At 45.2% G+C, this 17,357-nt stretch overlaps 1 protein-coding gene across 2 annotated transcripts in view; it reads left to right on the top strand.

Moving 5' to 3' along the window:
- The window catches only part of HK3 (hexokinase 3), a 302,793-nt gene that overhangs the window by 56,124 nt on the left and 229,312 nt on the right, over window positions 1-17,357 (top strand). The window contains exon 1 of one of the 2 annotated variants that reach the window (XM_085618303.1): window positions 15,866-15,966. The exons of the other annotated variant lie outside the window; for it this stretch is intronic. The gene's annotated coding sequence lies outside the window, so the exon portion shown is untranslated. Of the gene's footprint in view, window positions 1-15,865; window positions 15,967-17,357 lie in introns of those variants that run through there. 2 annotated transcript variants of the gene reach the window in all.

Genomic DNA, 17,357 nt, shown 5'->3' with positions numbered 1-17,357 from the left:
ACTGATCCCTGTATATCAAAGTATAGGCAGACAATCTCTTATGGTATGTGTTCAAAAAGTAAGTAGATGTCATGGATCATTGTTACCCAAAAGTACATCTCTCCCCTCTTTCGTAACCTTACCTCAGTTCCCAGCTACATAATAAAATTAAGTTAGAGATATTGGAGGTAAATTTAATGCACATTTCACAGATCCCACTAGTAATCCAGTCTAGAACTGCTCCCACTGTGAGGCGGTTGAGCCCACTTGGCCCCATTAGGTGGCTGAGTGCCGACCCGATGATGAAGCATGCCACCAAAGTGCCACGGTCGGTTAGGGTCTCTTAAAAAACCTTAAGGGATTCGAAAGTTGGTTTAGGTTTCTTTGAGGCAACTCACTCCCTTTATTCTGTTTGTGTAATAGCGTTTTCCACTCCCCTTGGATTTATTTTTAGTCTACTATTTAAACCTGGTGCCACTTTAAAGTGGAAGAAGCTTCTAGAGTCCTCCCCCTACAGAAGTGTCTAGATTTTCCAGTCTCCCTGCCCTGGTGAAGGACTGGGCTATTCTAAGGCCCAGCGGTGCCAGGGGACAACACCTGAAACCTTCGTGGGTTACCTGTTCCGGCGTACAAAACACAGAGACACGGGACACTTCCGGCGGCGTCAAAGATCAGCGTTTATTTACTGCAGGGATACAGAAATCGCACGAAGTACACAACGTGTAGGTTCTGAGAGACTGCTTCGAATTGCAAAAGTGGATCGCTCCTTTTATACACATTTTGGTCATTGCACAACATGGCAGACAAAGGTTACGACTCAGTTCCCACAATAAACTTCAAAAGGGTCGCATTCATGTTTCAGAAGCCCGGAACATAATGACAGCGACATTGCCGGTTCCCAACTGTAAAAACATATTATCCCCACATTAAGCACATTCCATTCTGACTGTAAACGCATTAGGAGAAGGGACAGAAACAGATGCAAAGGAAGAACAAGGATGCACAACAGATTGAAAAAGAGTGTAGAGAGTAATAACGGAAACTTGATTGCAGGATCAAAGACCTCGTGCCTAATGCATGTATGACTGAAACAATAGGCAGGGACGGCAAGATGAGCCTTGAGCGGGGCCATCTGCCTCCGCCGTGTCATTTCCACTATCATAAAAGACACCCTCAAAGAAACACGTGTCCTTCGTGAAAGCTTGGGAATCCCAGGGTCACAGAGCGGACAAGGTCCGTTCGCTGGCTACTTGAGGGCAAGAAACAAAATGGATGCCGCATCTAAAATGGAACCCGAGGGTTCAGATGGACATACCTAGAAATGAGATGATCCGTACATAGTAGCGTAGCGAAAACGCGTACACCCACTAAACTCGTCATTTGCGGTTCATAGATACCAGACTCGTCCATATTCGAACACACCCAAAAAGTGTCGTTCCGATTCTCACGGAACCTCAGACGCTCCTTTTGCCCTCATGTAGGCAAGCACTAGTCGAGATCAGAATCGATTTCGATATTCATCAGATCGTTCAGCTGTTGCTGGAACATCATTCTATCCATCAATGTCTCCTTGGTAACAGATGGCCGTCTTATACACGTTGTAGCACAAAGACTACATAAGGCAGGGCCACACTGCACACAAAGACAACACGTGAATAGGAACGTCACAACAACCCCTACGATCATCAGAATCTTCCAACCCCAAGTTGATATCAGGCCCCAAAACCATCCTAGAAGTGTCCAGTTACCCTCGTCCACGTGTATGGACTCGGAAATCTTATGCAACTTCGAGATGGCTTGGTAAACAGTTGGAGCGTTGTCAGGAATGAAAATGCAACAGCTCGAATGGATAACTTTGCACACACCACCTCTATCTGCAAGAACAACATCTAGAACCATACGGTTCTGCAACGTCATAAGTCTATCCGCCTGAAGTTCTGCTGTTAGATTACCAAGGGCACTCGCAGTTATGTTAGCAGTCGACTCTACCACACGGGTCAACTGTCTTAGGTTCCTACTATTAACCATAGGTCCCCAAAACGGTAAGAAACCCTTAAAGAAGTCTCCTGCTTCTTGACCAGCCGTATCCTCTTTGCTAATAACGCCTCTCACAATTCTAGTTCTGTGATAATCTGAGGCAACTGTGAAGGTCGGTGGCAAAAGATTCGCAATATAGCAGGTACCCGAAAAGTCACGGGGCAACCATGTATATGCACGTTCATAACATAAAAAATAGGTACCCTTGGCAGTCAGAAAAACAGGGGAAGAGAGCATCGGTAGAACATACGTATCAGTGCAAGCACTGTTCCCAAGTTGTGCTCTCGGATTTCGACCCAAACCTTTCAAGCAGAAATTACAGAGGTGGGGTACGATCCATATTGGAGACGAGCTCTTGAGCTGTCTATCACCCACTGACGTACTATACTCAGCCTCACTCAGATCCTTATAGGCTTGCACCTCTTCTTCTGGAATAAGCGATGCATCAAAAACATCTCTATCTAAATCCGCAATCGCTATCGCCAAAGGTTTATGGTACGGGCCAGGACCAGAGCTTACAGAGCGTGGCTCTCGACTGGGGTAGGAATCTAGTGCACTACGGAACATAGTTTGGAATGCTCGAGCTGACCCTTGGGAGCTATAAGGAAGAACCAGATACGGAATACCCCTATCCGTGGTATGTGGCATTAACCCACACACCCAACAGTTGGTAGTATTCATCACCAACTGGTGCTGATGTAGGAGTTGAACAAAGGAGTTATTCATAAATTCCGCACGTCTAACCTGTTCATGTTGGGGCAGAGGATGAAAGGAATGTGGAGAAACAGTGGTAAGAGAGCTTAGTTTAGGAGAAAGAGTAGGTGAAATGGAAGGCAATAGCGACTGTATTCCGAAATACACTCCACCCACCAATAGCATAGACACAGCCAGAAACAGCAGAAATACCTGAAACAAAAAACATTTTGTTCGTACAATCTTATGCAATTTTGATCTTTGCGCCGACATCCTTTCTACTTCCAACAGCTTAGAGAATGCCATCCTCTAAAAACCGTCCGTACGTTCTTGACGCACTTCGTTCTGAGTAGCGATTATCAATTCCCAGGAGTTCCCAGGAGTCGATAAAAGTAACCGACCTAGTGTCAGAAACCTGCTAAACAGAAGGAAGTACCCGCACGGCCCTACGGTTAACCCGGATGATAGGTTTTCCTAAACACTCGGCTTAATACAAATCTCTTTAGCTGTGAAAAGCACACATAAAAAAACTGAAAAGAAAAGGATGTAATCGTTTGTAATGTTCGTGGCAACAGGAAAGGGATATAGGAAAATTTTTATTAGTCTTTATCACGTGAACGAAGAAAGTATCGATTTCTTCCAGGTCGAGTCTGTTCTTCAAATAATTGGTCAGCTGGTGCAGCTGGTGAAACAGTGTTCAGTTGATTGGATGATGATTCAGACCTCGAATTCTCTTCAACTGACGACTCAACAGGTGTGTCTGACTGCAATGAATTGTCTCCTACAGGTTGAGCATCGCTAAACGGCACAAAGCATAGAGGGGTCTCAGTTTCCGTTGCCGCAATACCAGTTCTCACCCAACTGTCTGTTGGTGAAGGGATCGGCACCTTCTTGGTGTGGCCGGCGTGCACCCAGTTCGTTCTGCCTTCCAACCGAACTGCAGTCCTTGTGGCCAATAACACCTGAAAGGGTCCCACAAATCTTGGCTCCAAGTTGCGTTTTCGACCAAAATTTCGGGTAACGACCCAGTCACCCGGTTGGAGCCGATGTCCAGGACCCTCTGTCTGTGCCGGCAAAGCTTCAAAGACCTGTTGATGAATTAACCTCAGTTTAGCCGTCAGATTATAAAGATAATCAATCAACATTGGATACTCAAGACTATCAAAGGCCTTAGGTCTCGGGACTCCCCAAATTTTCGCAGGGCGGCCGAACACAATCTCATATGGGCTAAGCCCTACTCGAGAGTGTACAGTCGCCCTGGTTGATAAGAGAGCCAGAGGCAAGGCATCAGGCCATGATAAACCAGTCGTAGCTTGAATCTTTGCAAGTTTCAGCTTCAGAGTACCATTGTACCCTTCAACCAAACCCGCTGCCTGAGGATGGTTGGCACTATGGAATTTCTGTCGAATGCCAAGGCCCTTACACACACTCTGCATCACACTTCCCACAAACTCACTTCCGTTATCTGACCACACAATCCGTGGCATTCCATACCGAGGGAAGTATTCCTTCAGTAGGACTTTCGCTGTGGACAGGGCAGTATTATCTTTAAGAGGATAGGCCTCGATCCATCTGGAGAACGCACAAACCACAACTAAAACATACTTCAGATTATTGCATCTCTCCATATGGATGAAGTCCAGTTGGATAACCTCAAAGGGACAGGTAGGAGGAGCAAAATGACCAGGTGGAGTGGGGGTGCCCTTGCCAGGATTATGCATCAAACACACCATACAATTCTTAACCACCCTCTCAGCACATTTAGCAATACCATCGTTCTTCCATACAGGGGACAATAACTTGCATATACCTTTCGCACTAATGTGTGACAACCCATGAGCCATAGTCACGACAGCCAATACATAAGCATCCGGTAACATCCACCTCTGACGTTCCGACAAATCAACCCAACATCCATGTATGTCCAACTTTCCCGTGCTTTCTTTCCACTTGGTTCTCTCAGTTCTAGTGGCCTCATTCTGAATTGTTTTCACGCTCTCGACAGTGTCTTCACACATACCAGTCTTCGTCGGCCATTCCACTGAACCCGTAACATACATTCGGGTTGCAAGATTCTTGGCCGTTTCCTTGGCAATCTCATCCGCAAATGCATTACCACGACCAACATCATCCGTAACCTTTCGATGAGCGCTACATTTAACGATCGCTACCTGCTTGGGCAATGTAAGTGCATCCAAAAGATCATTCACGATCTGTCCGTGTTGGATCTTTGTACCATGCGATGTCATAAATCCTCTTTCTCTCCACAATCGACCAAAACTATGCGCAACACCAAATGCATACTGACTATCGGTGAACACATTCACTCGCTTTCCCTTAGACAAAACACACGCTCTTGTCAGCGCAATCAATTCTGCCGCTTGCGCTGAATTCTGACTCAATCTCGCGGTTTCCACAACTGTGCTCAGCGTCACTACAGCATACGCAGTCGTCACATCGCCATTCGGCAACTTGAAGCAAGAACCATCAACATACAAAGTACCATTGGGATCTGTTAACGGAGTGTTTTTCAGGTCCACACGACCCTTCGTTTCTTCCTCAGTTCGTAAATAACAATCGTGTGGTGGTACACCATCTGATTCCACATTAATCGGCAACAATGTCGCCGGATTCAGTACATTACAACGCTTGATCTGTATATGACTTGCCAAAAGTGTCAACTCATACCCGGACAACCTTGCACTCGTCAGATGTTGAGTTTTTGTCCGATTCAGGAGAGTGTCCACTGCATGGGGAACCATCACTATGAGCATATTATCCATGACCAGACCTGCGGATTGGCGAATAGACACCGCAGCTGCCGCTGTTGCTCTCAAGCAACTTGGCAACGCTCTAGCTACCGGGTCTAAGGTCGAGGAAAAATATGCACATGGATGCTGCTTACCACCAAATTGCTGCGTCAAAACACTCAACGCACAACCTTCTCTCTCGTGAACGTATAGTGTAAATGGCTTACTGTAATCAGGAGTACCTAACACAGGAGCCGAACACAACGCATCTCGTAGTTCAGAAAAACTTGTCTGACAGTCTTCCGTCCATGGCAAAGGAGTCGAGACATCCTTGCACGTGAGAGCTATCAATGGCTTCGCTAACAGTGAAAAATTTGGAATCCACTGTCTGCAGTATGACGTGATACCTAGGAAGGCACGCACATCTCTCTGAGTTGTTGGCACAGTCATTCGAGCAATTGCTGCAATTCTTTCAGGGGTCAACCTTCTTCCCGCCTTTGACAATAAGTGACCTAGATAGGTTACTTCTTGACAACAATATTGCAGTTTAGAAGGTGACACTTTGTGATGTAAGGCACATAGATGCTGTAACAGTGACACCGTAGCAGTTTTGCAAATCTGTTCAGTGTCAGCAGCTACCAACAGATCATCGACGTACTGAATCAAGGCCGCACCAGCCGGTAACACAAACGCATCAAGTTGACTCTTAAGCGCTTGGCTGTAGATCGATGGACTCTCACAGTAGCCCTGAGGTGCGCGTGTGAACCTGAAGCTACGACCACCTAATGAGAAACCGAACAAATCCCTACTTTCCTCAGCAATCGGAATGCTAAAGAACGCATTCTTCAGATCGATTACCGAAAACCACGAGGCAGAAGCTGGAATCAGAGTCAGCAAAGCTGTAATATCAGGCACCACGGGGAACTGTGGAACAACAATTTTATTCACCTCTCTTAAATCAATAACAAAACGATACACAGGAGGCTTAGATGGATCAGTTCGTTTTAAAATAGGTAACACAGGACTATTACACACGTTACCCCGTGTTTCCTCGATGACATCTTTATCGATCAAATCGTAAATGATCGCCAATAGCGCTCGTTCACCATCAAGAGAGATACGATACTGGGGAATTCGTGGCAATCGCACATTTGATTTCAATTGGACAACGTAAGGTGGGATATCCAGCAGGCCCACGTCATTGGGACCTGTCGCCCACAAAGAGTCAGGAAGAGAACTCAATTCCGGTGGGAGCTTATCAGTCGACAAATACATAGGAGAGATCACTCTCTGACCTAGCGTAAGCTCCACTCCCGCAGGAGAACAGTACAAAGTCGCATATAACCGTTTCAATAAATCCAAGCCCAAAAGATTCTCACCACAACCAGTAGTCAAAATCAAGGGAGCTGTTAACTCACGAGACCCAATTGCAAGGGGCAAAGGGCTAGAAACTGGATTGCTAACGGGGGCGCCAGAGAATCCAACGGAAACATTCGTTAAGCCAGACAAAGGCGCGCCAGGGAGTTTCGAATGCATAATGGAACTTTTCGCTGCACCAGTGTCCAACAGAAAAGGCTCAACTACGCCCAATGTAGCAACTGCGACATAAGGCCCTCTCTGATCAACCGGAACTGATACTTCTCCCTCTCTTTGTCTACGGCTGTCCTAGTAATTACCGTCAGCACCAACATCATGCTCGACATAATAGTCGTCCACATGATACTGTGCAGATCTACCAGATGATGGATCGCGCCGATCAAAGCAATTTTGCGAATCTGAGGAAGTGGCAAGACGCTCGTTCTGATTCTGAGTAACGCCGCGACCTCTACCACGTGACGCTTGTTGAGGACCACTACGACCTCCTCGAGCCGAAACACCATTGTTCCGATCACGCAAAACTGGACAATTAAACTTCAAATGACCCTCACCCCTACAATATGCACATTGATTGTACCCTAACACAAAGCGAGGTGTAGAGGAGTCATTACGCGACTGCGATCTAGAAAACTGTGGTTGTAAGCGATTTGGCTGTTGCGAGTCATGTGGATTCAAGCGCGGAGGATACGCTTGCTGCAATAGGAACTTTGTTTTAAGATCCTTCGTTTTCTTATCTGCGCGTTCGCTTTCTTCTTTCTCTCTATTTTCGTAGTATTGGGCCGTGGCTAATATCTGAGCAGTGGTAGAAACGGCCCACGAACTTTCAGAATTCTTCAATTTGTTGCTGAGTTCAGGCAACAAATTCGACACAAATTTATCAACAAACAATCGCTGACCTCCCTCAGAGCTCATATCCTGACCACTATGATCAATGAATGCCTCCTCAAATCTCGTAAAGAAATCGGAGACACTCTCGTCCTTCTTTTGTTTGCACGCAGACAGTTTGTCCCAATTAACACGTATAGCTGGCATAAGTGTCTTCATAAGCGCAATTATCCTCTGGGGCAAATTCTCAATGAGCTGTTCAGGTTTAGCCCCACCAACTTGCCGTCCGTCAGCCGCCGCAAGAGCAGCCCAATCACCGCCTAACTCAGCTGCGTGATTTTCTTGACGGATTTTCGCCCAAATCGGTTGAAGCACTACATTACCAAACAACATGTCAATATCAGCAAGGTTCATGACAGTAGCATCCACTAATTGGGACAACTCCTTATAACAACCTGCAGGATTTTTACGGGGGTCAGGCAAGGTTTGCTTCACCTGCAAAACCTCCGATCGCTTCCATGGGAGGTTTATCCAGACTCTCTGAAAGTTTGGTAAAATAGCAGGATTAGCATTAGGATCACCTGGCATCCATACGGGGGGAATTTCCCGCATAGGATACTGACCTGGTTGCGCCATCCATTCCTCAGTGGTGTCCTTAAACAATGCTCGAGGCTGCATTATAGTTCGAAAAGATAACAGACGCTCTAAAGCACGTCGAACGTTATCACCTACGATCGTACCAGTCGAAAATTGATTCTGAAGCTCAGTGATCTCGGGCGGTACATGATCTACCGCATCATTATCCCACTCTTCTTTCAAAGATTTACACATTTCCTCGAACACGAATCTTTGAGTGGGCTCATTAAACTGAGAAAATGTCTCAAAAACTATACGCGAAGCGTACTTCGCAGGATGCCTAATCCATTTACGCGCCATTTTTACCAACGACTCACGTTCTCTACCGTCAGGAAGTTGACTGCGCCTCTGAGCAACATCAGAAAGATTTGACCCAAGTACTGGTCCAAAAAACGGAGAAAAGAGAGTAGCGACAGCATTAAATATACGACTACGAACAGAAAGGGAAGAAGAAGAAGGCACAGGAGCAACAACATTAGGAGTAAGCGTAGAAACAGTAGCAGTAGCCGGGGTAACAGGAGTGGTAGTAACAATAGGCTGGGGAGGTACTGGCAGAGGAGCAGTAGGAAAAAGAGCGGGTAAAGGAGGATGGACAATTTGTGGCACAAGGGGATTCGGGAGAACAGGAGGGACGACGGGCTGACCAGCAGCTGCCAGAACAACAGGTGGAGGAACAGGAGGAATCACAAGACCCACGGTATCTGGAGCATAGGGAGGTGGTGATTTCAATAGATAGGACAATAGGGAATCTTCTATCACTTCTTCTCCCGTCTTATCTGGACTAGACGGTAAAACCGGATAACATCTATCCACCGTCATATGATGAAGTCTAGCACTAACTTCCTGCTCCTTTTCATCTTTGTCTCGCTGATACTGTTCTGCATTTCGCATTACCGAAATGACACCTTCCCTCTTATTTTTCTTAGTCTGTTTGATTTCCTTCTGCTTGGCCTCTTTGCGCCATAACCGAAAGGAATCAAACATGGCCGGCCTAGCCTTCTTCTTAAACAATTTAGCTTCAAGATTATCTAATATTGCAGTTTCGAAACTACCATGTGATGGCCAACTAAGAACACCATCATTTTTAGTGTAACGAATCCAATATTCATTATATACAATAGGACCTACGCCGTGGCGACTATAGAGCTCATACATTGGAGTTCCAACTGGAGGTATCGGGCATGAATCCTCCAGTCGGGAATCCGTGCTGCAACATTTAAGGAAACCAAACAAAGTACTACGGCCAGGCATCGTGCACACTAACCGAGTTTACAAATTTCAAGGGCTATCGAATTATGATGTCCTCGCAAAAATGCAAGTCCCTCGGTTTTGGCAATTGCAATCGTCAAATAAAACCCAACAACTAAGAATCACAAATGCAATGGAACCATGCAAACAACAAAGTAACCTGGGAGCGACCCACAAATACTTAACTGAAAGAGCAATGGCGTCACCAGGAAGGCCCGTCTATCGTCTCGCCGTACAAAGAGCTACGCCAAGCGCCAAAACAGGTCGACAGTCAGGGCATCAGTCCGTCGCAGCCGTCAGGGGGCGGGAATCTTCGCGGGAAAAGTCTTCGGGCCACTTATTTCGACAACTGGATCGATGAAGCGGGGTGCACCTTCCCTCGGAGATTTCACACGAAGTTCCTCACAATCGTCGGGCTTTGGACCGGTACCGCTGATGTCGCCCCACGTTGGGCGCCAACTGAAGGACTGGGCTATTCTAAGGCCCAGCGGTGCCAGGGGACAACACCTGAAACCTTCGTGGGTTACCTGTTCCGGCGTACAAAACACAGAGACACGGGACACTTCCGGCGGCGTCAAAGATCAGCGTTTATTTACTGCAGGGATACAGAAATCACAAGAAGTACACAACGTGTAGGTTCTGAGAGACTGCTTCGAATTGCAAAAGTGGATCGCTCCTTTTATACACATTTTGGTCATTGCACAACATGGCAGACAAAGGTTACGACTCAGTTCCCACAATAAACTTCAAAAGGGTCGCATTCATGTTTCAGAAGCCCGGAACATAATGACAGCGACATTGCCGGTTCCCAACTGTAAAAACATATTTTCCCCACGTTAAGCACATTCCATTCTGACTGTAAACGCATTAGGAGAATGGACAGAAACAGATGCAAAGGAAGAACAAGGATGCACAACAGATTGAAAAAGAGTGTAGAGAGTAATAACGGAAACTTGATTGCAGGATCAAAGACCTCGTGCCTAATGCATGTATGACTGAAACAATAGGCAGGGACGGCAAGATGAGCCTTGAGCGGGGCCATCTGCCTCCGCCGTGTCATTTCCCCTATCATAAAAGACACCCTCAAAGAAACACGTGTCCTTCGTGAAAGCTTGGGAATCCCAGGGTCACAGAGCGGACAAGGTCCGTTCGCTGGCTACTTGAGGGCAAGAAACAAAATGGATGCCGCATCTAAAATGGAACCCGAGGGTTCGGATGGACATACCTAGAAATGAGACGATCCGTACATAGTAGCGTAGCGAAAACGCGTACACCCACTAAACTCGTCATTTGCGGTTCATAGATACCAGACTCGTCCATATTCGAACACACCCAAAAAGTGTTGTTCCGATTCTCACGGAACCTCACTGGCCCCAGCTTGTCTAGAGCACAAAAGACTAGTGACAAACCCTTTGTGAGTGGGCTGAGGTAGAGTCTTTGTGATGTGCAAGTGTGATAGTTTACAGCTCTGCCCCCTCTATCAAGTCAGAGATGGCCCATCCTGCCAACACCTATCCTCCTTTGTCTCACTGTCTGAGAGTAAAACACAAAGACCAACTGCCAGCTACACCTAGTCATGTAACCCAGGATATAGAATGCATACACCAAATGATTAGGACAAGCAAATGGCAACTTTCTAAAAGTGGCGTTTTCTGAATTGTGACTTAAAATCTAAATTTACCATTCAAGTGGGTTTTAAAATCCAATTCCTTAGAGACCAAACTTGAATTCTTACCTGCTCCCAAATGAAAGTTATCACTTATTCAATGTAATACGGTAAACCAATGTTATCCTATGGGCCTTGCAATAGTGAAAAACAAATGTGAGAGTTTTTCACTACAAGGACATGTAAAACGTAAAAGTACATGTCCAAAATGTTTAATACTAAGCACCCGGCCCATGGCCTTTTTGGGTTCTACACTAGGGGTATAGATAAGTATGTATAAAAAAGGAAGGTTTAGGCCTGGCAAAAGGTTTATCTGGCCAGGTGAAATGGTAGTTAACACCTGCATACACAGGCTGCAGTGGCAGATCTGAGATATCTTTAAAGGGTTATTTAAGTGGGTGGCACAATGAGTGCTGCAGGCCCACTAGTAGCATTTAAGTTACAGGCCCTGTGTTCCTGTAGTACTACTTTAAAATGGATATACAAGTAAATTAAATATGCCAAATGGGTGTAAGTCAATTTCACTATGTTTAAAGGAGAGAGCAAAAACACTTTAGCACTGGTTAGCAGTGGTAAAATGCACAGAGTCCTAAAAGCCAACAGAAACAGGTCCAGAAAAAAGGAGGGGGAAAACAAAAGGTTTGGGAATTGCCCTGCAGAGATGGCCAAGTCTAGCAATTCTTTGCAATGATATCTCATAGATCCTGATACATATTCCATAAAAACCCTTACTTCACTTTTGTTTTGGTGATCACATTGTATGGGTTCCAGTTAGTATTTAACAAAATCTCCAGCTCATATTCACTCACATTTCTTTCTTACCAATTCTTGGTCAAGCCACTATGCATTTTGCTCTATTGTGCTTCTTTATGGGAACTACATTTCTGAAACAATTAGAAAATTACTAGTAAGCCACAATCAACAGTTCCAATCGTGCCCTGTCTGTAACACCTTGTTAATAGTCAAAAGCATCTTCTAGTACAAATTATATGATATTTTTTCATTTTTAATTTATGTTGTATCTCAGCCACTGTGAGAGTTATGTAACTAATAACAAGAACATGCTGATCTGTGCAATGTCTGTTGTAAACACCATCCTGTATTAGACCCCTGGGGTGTGTGTTGTGTGAGTTAACAAACATGTTCCTTAGCACTCATTTGAATGTCCCAATTAGAGCATGAAACTAAACTCCCTCCTTTAGACTCCTGCTTTGCAAACCCCACATATTGATGTTTCCAAGATCTTCAATGCTACCAGTCCAAGTTAACACTATTGAAAGCAAGCTAAATAACTACTGGTAAATGCTTGCAAACTGGCTCTTGGTGTTTATATTTCTTTGTTGTGCAAATATGTGCTCCTCTTGAAACCTGAACAACCTTCTAACCAACATGGAAGGGAGAAAAAGGTAACTCGAAACTTTTGAGGAACTTTTTTGTAGATCCTTGTATAGATCAAAACATCTGCAGTTTAGCAATATTTTCATTGCAACGCTTAATGGAAACAATAACAATTAAATAACACCTATAGGGTAGAAAAAGATCAATAAACACATTTAAGAAAGTTTTTGCAATATTACTTTGTCTACATCACAATCCTTGCCAATGTGACACTGTTTCCTCACAACACAAAGAGAAAATGTAACATTCAAGTAAGGTCAAGCATGCTTATGAAAAATCAAAAAGCTTTTTCACACTGTAGGTTAGTCAACCATATCAATGTGCGCTGCAGGCCTGTTAAACTAAGGGTCTCATTTAGAGTTTGGTGGGGGGTACTCCACCACAAAAGGGATGGATATTCTGTTTGCCTTATTTAAAGACCATTAAGATATGATACACTTGTAGTAAAGTGGCGGGATAGCCTTTACGTTTGTGACGGAGTACTTTTCTGTCAGATGCAAAATCTGGCCTTATATCTTGTTCATTAATAACTGTTACAAATTTTCTCATTCAATCTGATTACTTTTTTGGCCATTCTCCTGCCAGTGGACGACCACTGGTGTTTTGGGGTTCTTATTCCTGACATTGCTTTTGTCCTCACAAAAACAATATTTTTACTTAGAGCTAATTTTGCTGGCTTTGCATAAAGACACTTAATCAGATAGCTAAAGTTAATAGTATTACATGTTGGGAATTGTTGCAAAGACATCCTTTTTCTGTGGGGGGATGGTGTACATAAGTCCTTGTCATCAATGCCCGTTTGATAACCTGTCTGACCACCGTTTTCCAGTGGCTCTCACACTATCAGCTTAAATGCAATGCAGGGAAAACTGAGCTACTGTTTTTTGGAGTGAAGGCCCCGGAAACTTGGCAGGCGCCATGTGAATTTCATGAAGAATTTAGGCATCAAATTTGAAGACCACCTCTCCTTTGTACCTCCACTGTAGTAGGGACTTGCTTTGGGCTCTTGCGCGTTCTAAGGAAGTTTCCTCACTTTTTATCTTTTGGTACCATGGAACAGGTGGTATATGCTCTTATATCATCAAGGCTTGACTATGGCAATGCTTTGTATCTGGGCCTTCCGGATTATCTTACCAACAGATTGCAGGTGGTCCAGAATGCAGCTGCTCGCACTCTCTTGGGCGTGCCTCTGAGATCTTCAGTGTCCGCTCTCTTACGGGCTATGCACTGGCTTCCTATAAGAAAGAGACTTCTATTTAAGACCCTTGTCCTAGTTCACAGGGGCCTTAACCAGACTGCCTCAGGATATCTTAGTGCAACGATTAGTTTCTTCATTCCCTCCAGATGCCTTTGCTCTGCCAATGCTTTTTTGGAAAAAATTCCTAGGATCAGACGCTGTAGGTTCGGGGGCAAATCCTTCTCCTTTCTAGGACCATCTGCTTGGAATAACTTGCCTTCTGAACTCCGGATCATCACAGAGCTCTCCGTGTTCAGAAAGAAACATAAAACCTAGCTTTTTAATCAAGTTTAATCTGCTTTGGTCCCCTGTACAGTGGCTACAGAAGAGCTGAGCGCCAGGACACTCTTCGGAGTATCAGTGCACTTTACAAGGAAATGCTGCTTTCTTAGGTCTCCTTGAGGATTTTTGGGTTTTTGACACTTGTTAACTCAGCTTTAATGATGGGATCTTTCAGATTTCTATTCCTGGAGTGTTCAAAAATAGGTTTCCTGAAACACATTTTTTATTTCTTGGACATTTTTTTATCAAATTCATTGTTTAAAATAATAATTTTGATGCATTTTGATTATATCACTTTAAGTAAGTGTTGGTTCACAAAACCGATGTATCTATTTATTCCTTCAAATTCTTAGATTTCAATAATTCATCTTTCTTAATGCCACTGATCCACTGCTGTGCTCATCTGAGGATTCAAACTTTGTATCATCTTCTTTTGAGTGTCAACATTTTTGCCTTCTGTTCTCCCTATTCCTCATTTCCAATAAATATTGTCTTTACTTTCCGTAACTGACAGTACAATAGATTTTCAATCCATCAATCAATCCTCTTGAGAGATGACTAAGCCTTTGATTGTTTTTTTTTGTTGGTTTCTTTGGTGTTCGTTGTTCCATTCATTTCCTTGAACCGTGAAACTCGCTTCCAAGAAACGCATGGTGTCTTTCTGAATGTTAGAGGTAAATTTAGTTTGTAACAAAATTCGAATATACTTGAAGTATATTCATGACTTGTTAGCGATATAATGTGGTGAAAAAAAAAGACTTTTGGAAAATAACCCTGAGGAATTCATGACAATATCACAAACAAATCAATAATAGACATTTCCCTAGCTCTGATGAGGTTTAAGAAATGCTTCTTCCCCAGATCCTCAGCTGTGATGTCCCTCTCCTTGATTTAGTGCATAATTTGTATAAAAACAAAATGAGTGCAGTTTTAAAGGCACTTCCCCCTGATGCTACTGAATTCCCAAATTTCTGGTTTCCAAGATTGCCTAGTTTCGATTCTTCTTCAGGCCTCAGTAGCTCTTGCCCAGATTTGTTTCGTATGTCCCTCTGCTCAGTGGTAGACCACAAAATGATGAGCCCTGCTGTAGAATGTGTAAGGGGCCCCTGAGCCTGGCATATCTCAAATGTATTCATTGACCTTGGGCAGAATGGGGACCTCCTGAAGGGTAGTTGTGCCCCTGAAGGGGTGGGGGCCCATGCACCACAGGGCCTGTCTCTCTTGAGTCTTTTTGTCTTGGAGTGAGCTTGAGAGAGGGCTTTCCATTATTTTCAGGCAGGTGGAAAGGTGGTGGAAATGTTGTTTTACGCCATGCGAGTGACGAATTTCCGCTGATCAGATGCAAACATCTGCATCTGTGCTTCAGTGCCAGGGCTGGTGGCGCATACTTTAATCCGCTCTTTATCCTTTTTTTGCTTTTCAAACCCTCTGCTAAGTTTAAGCAGTTTCTTCAAGTTACAGTAATTCAAAGTCTTTTCCTTGCTCCAATAACAATCATGTTTTCCTGTGTTGTGTTTTGAAAGAAAAAAGTATGCTTGCTTATGAGAAAGCAAGTGCCTTTAAAATTATGTGCGATGTTTATATGTTGAAACTTTTTCTAGCGAGCACGTGGCTACTACGCTTACAGAGCCACAATGTTTTTTTGTGGGTTATGCCTACATTAATAGATTATTTAAGCGTTTTACCAGTTTGGCGAGGCCAGCGGTTTGCTGAAGCTTGTTTTTTGTTTACACATTGAAGGCATTCTTCAGGGCTCGAGAGGCTGTGACTGTGAGACGCGGTGAGTCACAGGGAGAGGAAGGGAGCCCCGTGTGCTTGGACGGAGGCCCGGCGGGTGTGTAAGTAGAGACTGCCCTCGGGTACCCTGCCCTTAGTCCGGATACCTCGGAGCTCCAAAGCCTGCCCGTCCCGCCATTTCTATCCCTGCGCCGGCTCCTCTCTCTAGCGCAAGGCCCCCGCCCGCCGGTGTCTTGTGAAGCTCTGTTTGTATCCTGCTTTCCTCCCTACCGGAGCGCGAGGAGTGGATCGGAGCAGTGTGTTTAGCAGGATCGCGTGGTATATGGAGTCCTCGGCGACTCTTCTCTCGTGCTCCTCTTTCCTTACACCCCCCCCCCCAACTTTCATCATGTACTCTTTCCCACACACTCTTTCCTCTCCATTCCTTCCATGCCACTCAGGTGCCCTCTTTTCTTTCTCCATTGCCTATTGTTTTCCTTACCGAGCCTCAGGCCCATTTTCCTCATTTCTTTACTTACCTCCCCCTCTCTCTGTTAAGTTCCTTTGCTCTTCCTTCTCAGCCCCCCCACCCCTGTTTCCCTCAAGCCCCTACTTTCCCTCTTTGGTTCCTAAGTTCCTTTGGACCCCCTCTTTTCCCTCATGTGTAGTAGCGTGAGGAAAGAGTGATTGGTAGCCAACAATTCCCCGGGCGTTGCTTTCCCTCTTAACAGTTCCCGCCACGAGTTACTTTCCTATCAGCACCTTGAGCTGAGAAAGTAAACAGAGGTATCTTTTGCTTGTTGTGACGCACGAGCTCTGTGGATGTTTGCGCAACTTAGCGCTGCGCAGGTCGGCCTTTACAACGGTTTGCAAATAGACACTATCCAGGGCCGGTTTTAGGGCAGTGCGACTGGTGCGGCCGCACTGGGTGCTGACCTGTTGAGGGGGGCGCTGTGACCTCAGGGGGTCGCTGTGTTTAGCAATATCTTATGATAGGAGAGATGAGGGGCACTTTTGCAGTTGGTAGGGAGCAGTGCTTTAAATGGGCCGGTACTCGCCGGTATTGAGTACCGGCACTTTTTATTTTTACCAAGCCGAGTACCAGCACTTCTCCACTGTCTAGGAGAGTACCGGTACTCAGGTTCTGACTGATAAGGTGGGCGCTGGACTGGTGCCTGAGGGCCAGCTGAGTGATGTTTTTTTGGCAGCATGTTGTCCATTGCCGCCTGTCTGTATTATTCAGTTGTGGCAACTGCAAGCTGCCTGACGGGGCCTGAATGGGCCAATCGGAGGCCTGCCGCTGGGTCGTCTTGTTAGTGTTTGCCATGGAGGAACGCAGGTACAAAGGGCCATATTCACCCATTGGCCTCTGATTGTCTTTCTCCTCTCTCACTTGCCCCTGCAAATCCACCCCCCACCCCACCCGCCTGCTGGGACATTGAGTCCATGAGGGCGGGGATGAGGTGGTGGTCTCCCTGGTGCCCAGGTGAGGTGGGAGAAGGTCAACTAACCT

The sequence above is a fragment of the Triturus cristatus genome, chromosome 7 (genome assembly GCF_964204655.1).
Source record: "Triturus cristatus chromosome 7, aTriCri1.1, whole genome shotgun sequence".
Classification (NCBI taxonomy): Eukaryota; Metazoa; Chordata; class Amphibia; order Caudata; family Salamandridae; genus Triturus; species Triturus cristatus.
The sequence above is the reverse complement of the archived record's forward strand: the minus strand, read 5'-3'. Positions and strand labels throughout refer to the sequence as shown.